This window comes from Montipora foliosa, chromosome 5 (assembly GCF_036669935.1).
Source record: "Montipora foliosa isolate CH-2021 chromosome 5, ASM3666993v2, whole genome shotgun sequence".
Classification (NCBI taxonomy): domain Eukaryota; kingdom Metazoa; phylum Cnidaria; class Anthozoa; order Scleractinia; family Acroporidae; genus Montipora; species Montipora foliosa.
Window position 1 is genome coordinate 45,359,925 of NC_090873.1, and position 10,000 is coordinate 45,369,924.

The following is a 10,000-nucleotide window of genomic DNA, read 5'->3' on the forward strand; positions in this document are numbered from 1 at the left end:
CGCTAAAATTGGGCCTGACCAAAAGTCTGTCAAGAATTCCGGACGGTTAGGCGACCAAACTCATGATCTGATTGGCTGTTGAAACGCCGGATGTGAAAATGCTCTCGCGAAGTCCTCGAGACTAATCCGCCATAAGTGTACAAAAAAATTTGCTCCCTTTTGTTCTTACAATGCCGTGGACGGTGCAACTTGATTTTGTTTGTATAAATGGAGATATGCCATCTGAAACATCTCATAACTTGTCCAGAATCGGGTTTGAATCTCTGGAACGAGTGAAATTGATTCCGTTGTCGAGCTCTGTGGCCATGGGTTGAAAGTACTTTGGCACAAACTTCCCTGATGTTTTGAAAGCTAAATAGCTGGTTCTTTCAAATGGCAATGAAAGCCGATGCATATTGGTTTCCTGGATGAGACGAGGGACATATATATCAACACGAGGAGATGCTGATAAAATCGCAAGTTACATGAATGCATGTTTTGAATATCTGTGTATCAAACGGCTTTATTTATTTACTGTACATGACACGGTTTGTTCGCACACTTCATAATATTTCCAGTTGATTTAACTTAAAACTCGCACTCCAGAAACTAAAATGGCATGTTTCCAGAGAGATCAATTGTACAACAATAAAAGAAACTTTGCGAGTCCATCTTACTGTTCGTACTCCATCAAAAAATTAACAGCCAAACTTATCATGATTTTACTGCATGCAATTCTAGAAATACACTGCAACTGAAGATATTACCCAAAAAAATCACCAAAGAAACCTTCATGGGCAAACACGTTAAAGGAATAATGTATTTCTCTTTTTTTTTCTTTAAAAATCTATTGCCAAACCGTCCAACGACAAAATGCTAGGTTATCTCAATTACAAATTAAGATGTCAAGCTTAAAAGATTGCATATTAAGTGAAGTTCGGAGGGAGAATTACACCGGCCTTTGCCGCAATATAGTCGTCGAAAACATTCCCCATGCTTTAAATGTGTTTTTCTCAAATTAAAGCCAACGGTAACTTTCGAATTCGTTTACAATATTCCTCCCTCGGTAATTAACTCTGGTCAAAACAAAATAGCATGAATCTGCCGTCCACGCGTGTATTGGTGTAATGGAAGTAAATTTTATTGGCCGATGAAGGACATGTCAATCAATCAAAAAAAGTGGGCGGAAGGAATTTCGAAGAGGAATTTGGTCAGGCTCTATTTTTGTGTGGCTTACACGAAGTGTAAACCACTCATTGCCATGGCCCAAGATATTTATTCCTGGATTTGTCACGGTGAACAGAGTGGCTGTCACGTGGTTTACTATCGTCGAAGACAGGCCCCAGCCTACGCTCGGCTAAGCTACGTAAACTTCTAAGCTTCAGAAAGCGGCCATTTTGTGGGTGTAACACAGCGCGTTGTCGAAGATCGTTTTTTATCTAGTTATTCGTTCTTCTTTGCTCCTTGGATTTTACACGCCGGCTTTCCTACAGTCGGCTTGTCTTCTAAGTTCGGATTACAGCGAGGAGTTGTTCTCTCACAGGGCGACATTTCAATTCACGGTCTGGACCTTTGGTACAGGTTGCGTCACATGAAAACTTACGAGTCATTATTCAGACTCTCGCAAGCCAACATTTAACGGCTTCAATCTGCTCAGCAGACCTGCTTGAATGTTTGAAAGTTTCTGAAAGTATTTGAAAGGCTCTGAAGTTACTTGAAAGCAAAAGAGACTCTCCTGTGCTTGTGTTGTCATGAATACCGGTCAACTCGCCTACGTGCAAACTCGCCTGCGGTCAAACTCGCCTACAACTTGTCAGCTCGCCTACGTAGGCGAGTTCGCTTCCTGACGTAGGCGAGTTCACTCAAGTAATGCTTGCCGTTTGTAACTTTATCATGGTTATCATTTTGTGAACAATGCTTGCGACTATAGCACGTTTTCTTGGTCTTGTGAACGTCATCTTGGCATTGTTTATAATGTTCGTGAATTTCGTCAATTGGTTCAAGGAAAATGATTTTATTTCAGGGTAACGCTACACAACCGACAATCAATAGTTCTGAAGTTCTATCAAATGAGAAGAATTGCGATAGATACGCCCGGGGCCCCATATAATAAAATGTCTTTTTGAAATACTAGAGAGAGAGAAGTTCACTTACGAGTGGAAATATATGAAGTACCTACTTGCCATAATACAAACCGCTTTATTTACAACAATGAGCAACTAACTTACAATACGCGCAACACTTTCCCAAATAGAATAATCCTGTACTACCTAGTTATTTTTAGCTTCACATCTGAAGGTTTTATTTACAATACAAGGAATATTTCTTGCTTAATGCCTGAATACAATACAAGGAAAACTACTGAATATCCTATCTATATGTTTACTGTATGCGGGTTGGCCCATACAGTTTTGAGCAAGACTTCAAAAGCTGCCTTGGTGTCTTTCTTCTGGACTGGTACTGCTCCCAATGTCTGCCAACGTTTTGGGATCTCACAACGTCCCATTTCAGCACAGGTCGACTTAAAAATGCAGTCAGGTAAAACTCCTGGCGGGTTGGGGGAGGGGGGTCCTCCCCTGTATGCTACATTGGTAGCCCAAAGTGTATGATTTTTTTAGCCGTTTTGGTCTTAAATAGAGTATGGTTTGTTCACGCAAGTCTTGAATTGGGTATGTTTTTTACTATGGTAGACAGAAGCTTAATTGTTGTAAAATGAGACATAGTGACTTAAGGTCAACGGGTTCCGAGAATCCCTGAAACCCTATAAAAGCCTCATCGAGTAGCAGCATCCCATCATTTCAAGATCATCGCCAGAGCAGATCATCCAACCTCAGCACTGAAGGTAAGGGTAGTCTGTACAATTTACACGACCAAGCATCAAATGAAAACGTCCACATTTCAGAAGTACATTAATTTGTAAATCTTCCATGCGAAATTCACGACGTGACTGAGAGATCTTCACAGGTCACGGTTGCCGAAATCCCTGAAGGCAAATTCATCAATATTGATCATTTCCGATACTTCACATGAGATACAGCTCAGTTTTTGTATGATCCAGCTTTGGTATGTTTAAAATTCCCTTACAAAATTCATGCATAATTATTAAACTAACAATGTATGTACATTCTCAGAGCTTCCTTCTGAGGAAATTTTAAAGCAGTTTGTAACGTATTACGATATCTCCACATAATATTTCCTATTTTGTCTCATAATATTTTTACTTAAAAGAGGTAAAATAATCGTGATGCACGGAAGGCACGCATTCTCACTGTAGATTTCTTTTGTGTTGCTTTTGCCTTTAGCAGCTCTTGGAGGGAACTAAATAACTTCATTAAAACAGCAAATTCTCAGTCGATTGAGTCATGTGAACTACTTATGATTTGACCCCGGAAATTAACGAGCATATTTTAGGAAAATGACTGCAATGTTGTCGTGTTCCTCACTTTTGACCTTTGAACGCCACTTTATTACAACAGCAGCTCTGATAAATTTTGTGAGTAAATAAAAACAGGCGTAATAGATATTTTAATTTGTAAGTGTTTTCAGTTTAAGTTCGGCTTCGTTCCAGTAACCCAATTTCAGTGGACTGACCTCATATTGAATGGTGTTAAATTCGTCAAGAGCTCCTCCCTTTTTATAGCAGTACTCGATTTCAGGACGGATCGAAATCGCAGCAATGTGATTGGCAGATATTGTTGGCGTTTTCAATTCTTTGTCGAGGATACATATCATTAGGGTCTTCAAACAATATCCTATTAACAGGTTTGTATACATATCATTAAGGTCTTTAAACAATATGCTATTGAAGTTCAAAACGTTTCACCTTCGTTGCTAAGTGCCGTGCAAAGCGATGTCAGTGTGAATTAAAAGATTGAGTCGCGCTTAAACAACACGCCACGAACTCTATTTCTCATGACGACAACACTTTACCATTATTAGGTCTGATTATTATTGCGACAACCGCCGAAACAACACCACAACTTTTTTATCAACTCATCCAGTTCACCGTTTATGTCAATTGAATGATCCTATTAATACACAAGACAGAACTTTGGTGAAGTGACTGACCGTAATTCTTAAATTTGTGTTGGTTATCGCGATCATTCTGCTACTGGGAGCAGAACAAACACATTTTACAACACATTTTACACAACTATGAGGAATAACGAACTCGCCTATGATGGTGATCAAAGTCGCCTACGTAGGCGAGATCACCAGTAGGCGTAGGCGAGTTGGCGTAGGCGAGTTTGAACGTAGGCGAGTTGACCGGATACCGTTGTCATTGCTCAATGTTTTTGTTGAATCGAATTGGACGAATCATCCACACACAGTTGACAAGAGTCTGCTAGCCCACGATTTCGTCAGAAGTAAGTAACATGGGAATCTCTGTTGAACAATACCGATCAAGAATCGGCTCTCATGACAATTTCCTTAAAACAAAAGATGCTTTGCCGCGTTTCAATAATGATGCTTTACATGAATGTCTTTTATTTACCAACATTGAAACAAGTTGTTGGACAATACAAAATATGGAATGAAGTAGTGTTTTGGTTTACCCAATTTGTGTACTACACTTGCTCACAATGTTTGTTTTGGACCTTTTTGTACAGTAGATTAGCACTTTACATGATGTCAAGTTCATCTATTCATTTCATGTTTCCACACAGCTTGAACTTGGTAAACACACTGACATAAAATTACAAGGTCCATAATAAGAAAACTTCAAAGATTCTGGTATTTAAAGTCATACTATACCATCATGAACTTCCCTGTACATTGAATTCTGTTGAACTTTTTCTTAAAATCTCCAGGTAAAATTGTTAATCTTATTGGGTTAAAAATTATTAGCAATGTTAATAAGCACTACTCAACATATGATTTATTAAAATATTGCTTGTGTTCAGATATTGTTAAGCGTCTATCTTTTTTTCCCAAATTCTTCCACTTGCAACCCAATAGCTACTTACATCAACTAAATTTTTCTGTGTTTCTTTATTGAAAAATTAGCATTATGATACTTTGCATGCATATATTGTCAAAAATTAGTCCTACATTCAAACCAAATCAAGCTCCCAATGTGGCTTCTAGCAAAGATTACATCATTTCCTGTATGCACCAGCCCTTCTGCAAAGTTTTTTGCTCTTGCGCTGTTACACAAAATGCCAAAAACATTCATACGAAACGCTTCCCTGGAGTTGATTTCACAACACTTGCCCTGGACAAACTCAGAACTCAATTCCACTTGGTTACGTAAACAAAATCATGTCTGAATCTATCAGCCCACTATAGGACATGATGCTGACATTTTTTCAGTTCCTTAAATCCTCAGGTTACATGCGCAACCTCTGTTGTCAAAATGACACCTCCATAAAACTTTACCCAATAACCCTCATCTTGAAAATAAGCATTTCAGGACGGATGTATGTCAATTATCTTATTTTATTGATTGAGAGGAACAATATTGAAAACTAACCGTAATCAGATATTAGCTCTACTAATAGAAACTCAATGACAAAACAGATCCTTTTAATTTGTAACCTCCCCTGTCAAAGCAGCTCAATTTCGTAAGCCACATATGTACGCATTGCGGACCTATTTTTCGTTTCGCCAACTCCACATTACGTACCACGCGAAACTAAAATAGGGTAGTAGCCAAAACGCGGGGAAGGGGCCGGGGTCGTTGGCGGGGCCGGGGTCGGGGTCGGGGTCGGGGTCGGGGTCGGGGTCGGGGTCGGGGTGTCTTTTTTTTCCAATTTTTGTTGTTATTCTTCTGTAATGTTATATTCGAATGTTTGGCATCTTTCCTTCGTTTATAGTGGAAATTAGTTTAAAAAATATGGAACATACGGAAGCTACGAAAGGGACATCTTTGTTTTGTTTTTCGAAATTAAGAGAATTTCAGACTGAAATTGGAGTTTTTGTGGGGAATATACCCTAACTCCTAGAGACACTGAAGACTCGATGAGCTCCACATTTTGAAACCACATTTTAATTTTTACTTCTGAAAAACCTTGAAGTTCTCCGCAATACAATTAAAACGAAACAGAACATAGCCGCAGTTCCACGATACCCGTCACACACCGTTCTCATTTGCTTGTTTTTGCAAAATTGTTCTCAATGTTGTCGCGTTTTTTATCGTGATATTGTATTCGATCCCTTGACGTCCGAATAGAATTAACTAGCAAGTTCCCGTGCGACTCTGGCTTTACTACATACCGTTTGTAGTAAAGACAGACAACCACATGGAATCAACACGAACAAAAAAGCAAATGAGAACATTGCGTGACTGCGTGACGATCATCGTTGGAACTGCGATTTTTTTTTCTTAAAAAGTAAACATTACAATGCTAAATTTTAAAGTGTGAAGCTCAGCGAGTCTTCAGTGTTTCTGGCAGTTGGCGTATATTTCATAAACTCCAATTTCAGCATCTTCGGAAATTATCTTAATTTTGAAAAACAAATTCCCATTTTCGGAAAGACTAAGTCAGATGCTCGCAAAAACCAACTTCGATTTTAAAACACACACAAAAAAACAAAGTCCGATTTCGAGAAAAAAAGCTAAGATGTCGCTTAAGAACTTTCATAGCTTCCGTAAGAATAGAATTAATAGAATTAACTAGTAAGAATAGAATTAACTGGCAAGTTCCCGTGCGACTCTGGATTTACTACATACCGTTTGTAGTAAAGACAGACAACCATATGGCATCATCACGAACAAAAAAGCAAATGAGAACATTGCGTGACTGCGTGACGATCATCGTGGAACTGCGATTTTTTTTTTCTTAAAAAGTAAACATTACAATGCTAAATTTTAAAGTGTGAAGCTCAGCGAGTCTTCAGTGTTTCTGGCAGTTGGCGTATATTTCATAAACTCCAATTTCAGCATCTTCGGAAATTATCTTAATTTTGTAAAACAAATTCCCATTTTCGGAAAGACTAAGTCAGATGCTCGCAAAAACCAACTTCGATTTTAAAACACACACAAAAAAACAAAGTCCGATTTCGAGAAAAAAAGCTAAGATGTCCACCATAAATGAAGGAAATTCGAAAACAACAGTACAGGAGAATAACGACAAAAATTGAAACAAAAAAAAAGTGGAAAAACTTTAAAGGCACGCCGACCCCGACCCCGGCCCCGACCCGACCCCCTACCCTAAAATAGAGCCTGATCGCAGGTTATGATCAACTCTGCACAGTCTTCAGGTAAAAAAAAATAATTAGAAATGTGACAGCCAAGAATTTTTCAAAGAAAGCTTATCGTCTATTTTGTGCTTCATCATTCAAGGAAAACGTTCTTCATGAAAACGGTTTGATCCTGAAATTTTAGGTTGTTGTAATATTGCGCATATTTGACACGATTGAGTTTTTTCTCTTCACGGACGTAATGAAATAGGAAGGGGTTGTCGCCTCTAATAGCAAATATGTTGTTTGTTTCAAAAAATTGTTCGCTGGAAAAGGTGGTCTTTATGAATTCATCATGTTTTATAATATGCGAGCTTAACTGGATAGTTTTTATGGCAATAGTAAAGCATTTTCTTGTCAAAATGAGGTTAGCGTTTTTCTGTTGTGCTAAATTAATTAAATATAAATATACATTCTGGCTTGTGAGTTTCAGTGAAAATGCGATGAAAGATCATTTAAGATGTCTTGATTCTTGACAGACAAAGTAGCCTGCGAATACAGACGCCTATCGGAAGGCGACGATCCCGGGGGCGGGGCATTTGCCCTCTTTCTTCGTCCCCATCCCGGGCATTTACACAGCTTATGTGTCCCCACCCCGGGGAATTTGCCCATTTTTTAAAAAACAAGACGCCTACAAGGGCGTATCCGTGGAATGCGCAAACAGTTAACACAAATTGTCCAGTTACAGTGAACTTCAAGTACAGGTAGACTTCGGAAAATGGCGAAAGATTACTAGAAAGATACATCTGTAATATAACTTAAAGTTTTTTGTTGTAAAAACTCATTACTAATGTTACTAAATTTGCAAATGCAAACAACGAAGCCCTATTAGCAGGTTATCAGGATACGGGATCTTTTATTTATTTATTTTTTGGAAGGAGACTTAATTCAAATCCTACAGTTTTACTTGCTTCGTTAACTCCTTTTATCCTAAAATTACAGGATCAGCCTTAAATCATCCGAAAAACTTATTACAAATCACAGTTCAACAACTTATCATCCTGGGCCAGTTGTTCAGAAACTGGGTTTTAAAACGAGTTTTATCCTCTACTCCCAAATGCTGTTCAAGGCTGATATTCAGAAAAACTTTACATTAGAAGAAGTCAATCTTGAAAAACAAAAATAAGCAAAGAAAACTGTTTACGCTAATCCTGGATTAAGGTAATTGGCTTTCGAACAACCGGGCCCTGTAATCGACGTCTGGTTCTGTAATCCTGGTTTAGTTCCTTGCAAACTGTATAAATTTGCCGTGGCGAAGACAAGAAGACAACATCCGTGCTCTATTTCTCTCAATGCTCAAAAATTCCGTAATTGCGTGTTGTATAGTCCAGTCCAAAGTTCTAATTTTACAACTCCATAATCTTGATTTCAGTAACTTGGTACCAAACGTTCCACAATAACTTGAAATCTCGTTAAGAAAAATCCTTAAATCCAGTAGTCCAGTCCGGATTGAGATCGCCAAAACTCTCTCTATCATCGATTCAAAATTCAACAAAAGCTACAAGTAGTAAATAGTTATCAGAAACTACAACAGTTCGTCCTGATTCTACACTCGAGCTGAACAAAAAACCCAAAAAACCCTTGTCATCGTTTTCGAGAGAACAGACAAACAGCCGAAACTGTTCTGTGCCTGCCCCTTACGGCACTGAAAAAGTACCGTACGTTGTACAATAGTACTTGACCGTAGTCCTTGGCCAAGAAACTAATCTTAGCCAAAAGCCCGAGAAGCGATCAGGATAAGGGATAATTAGGTAAAAAAACTTGTGGGGATACGGGATTTTTAGTCTGGAGGTGGGGGGGGGGGGGGGGGTAGAATTGAGGAGATACGGGATATTTTTTAAAGTAAGAACGCATTGCGTGTGGTAGTGCAGTAACTTGACAGTGTTTTTTTCCATAACTGTCAACTAAGCGGCGTTTTGTTTTTTCCAGGAGATTCAAGTCCTTGCACAATATGTAGCTCTAATAGTACACGACATTGTTTGGTATCGTAAATCATTACGGTGCCATGGTAGACATCTTTGCTATATACCCTCTAAGAAGACATGTCGTTCAGTAAAATACGAAGCCCAGAACGATTGAAGAAAATAACAGGAAATCGAGAAACATTTGGCTTCAAAGCCGATATGTTGATCATTTACAACTTCTTTTTCACCACAAGCTTAAGCGTGTACTCTGAGCTTCTGACACCTTTCCAAGACCAATGTTACTAATTTTTTTTTCCCTTTCCAGCGGGGTTAGTATCTGGATGGGGGACGTTAAAATATGCGACTTTCGCTGTCAGGAACATACGCCCAAAAATTCTATTTTAACGCTCAAAAATGCGAACAAAGCAAGGTACAGATTTTGCTAGCCTGCTTTATGCAAAACAAATATTGACGAAAAAGTAAATAAATATTAATATGTAGTTTTTAAGGAGAGCAGAAGGAACTTTTAGGAAGTGTCGATCGAGAATAAAACAATTTGCCATCAGCGAAAAACATTTCGGGAGATTTTTGTTACGTTCCATCAGAGTCCAATTTTTCTATCGTACTTTTGGTCATACAAGTAAAATCGCAAAATCGGAAGTTGCATCGATTTTAGCGGCCGCCTGTGATCAAGTTTTACCTTGCGTGTTTACTGACAACTCACGAAACAAAGGATACATCTGTGACAAAATCACGGCATAACACCTGGTTTTTGTTAGTGCGTTTTTTTTGCTTTCAAGTGTTATAAAATGTGCGAATTTAGCATAAAGCTAACAATCGTTGATGCTAGTCCTAGTGTTAGCTGAAGTTAAGCTCCTCCGAATGAGGTTAGTACTTGGATGGGGGACGGCTGCGAAGTCCCCGTGACGGCGATA

The 10,000-nt window shown here is 38.6% G+C and overlaps 1 protein-coding gene across 1 annotated transcript in view; it reads left to right on the forward strand.

The window, feature by feature from the left end:
• Positions 1-1,731: 1,731 nt before the first annotated feature.
• The window catches only part of LOC138004405 (histamine H2 receptor-like), a 19,056-nt gene continuing 10,787 nt past the window's right edge, over positions 1,732-10,000 (forward strand). The window contains exons 1-2 of the mRNA XM_068850905.1: positions 1,732-2,517; positions 2,670-3,042. The gene's annotated coding sequence lies outside the window, so the exon portion shown is untranslated. The remainder of the gene's footprint in view (positions 2,518-2,669; positions 3,043-10,000) is intronic.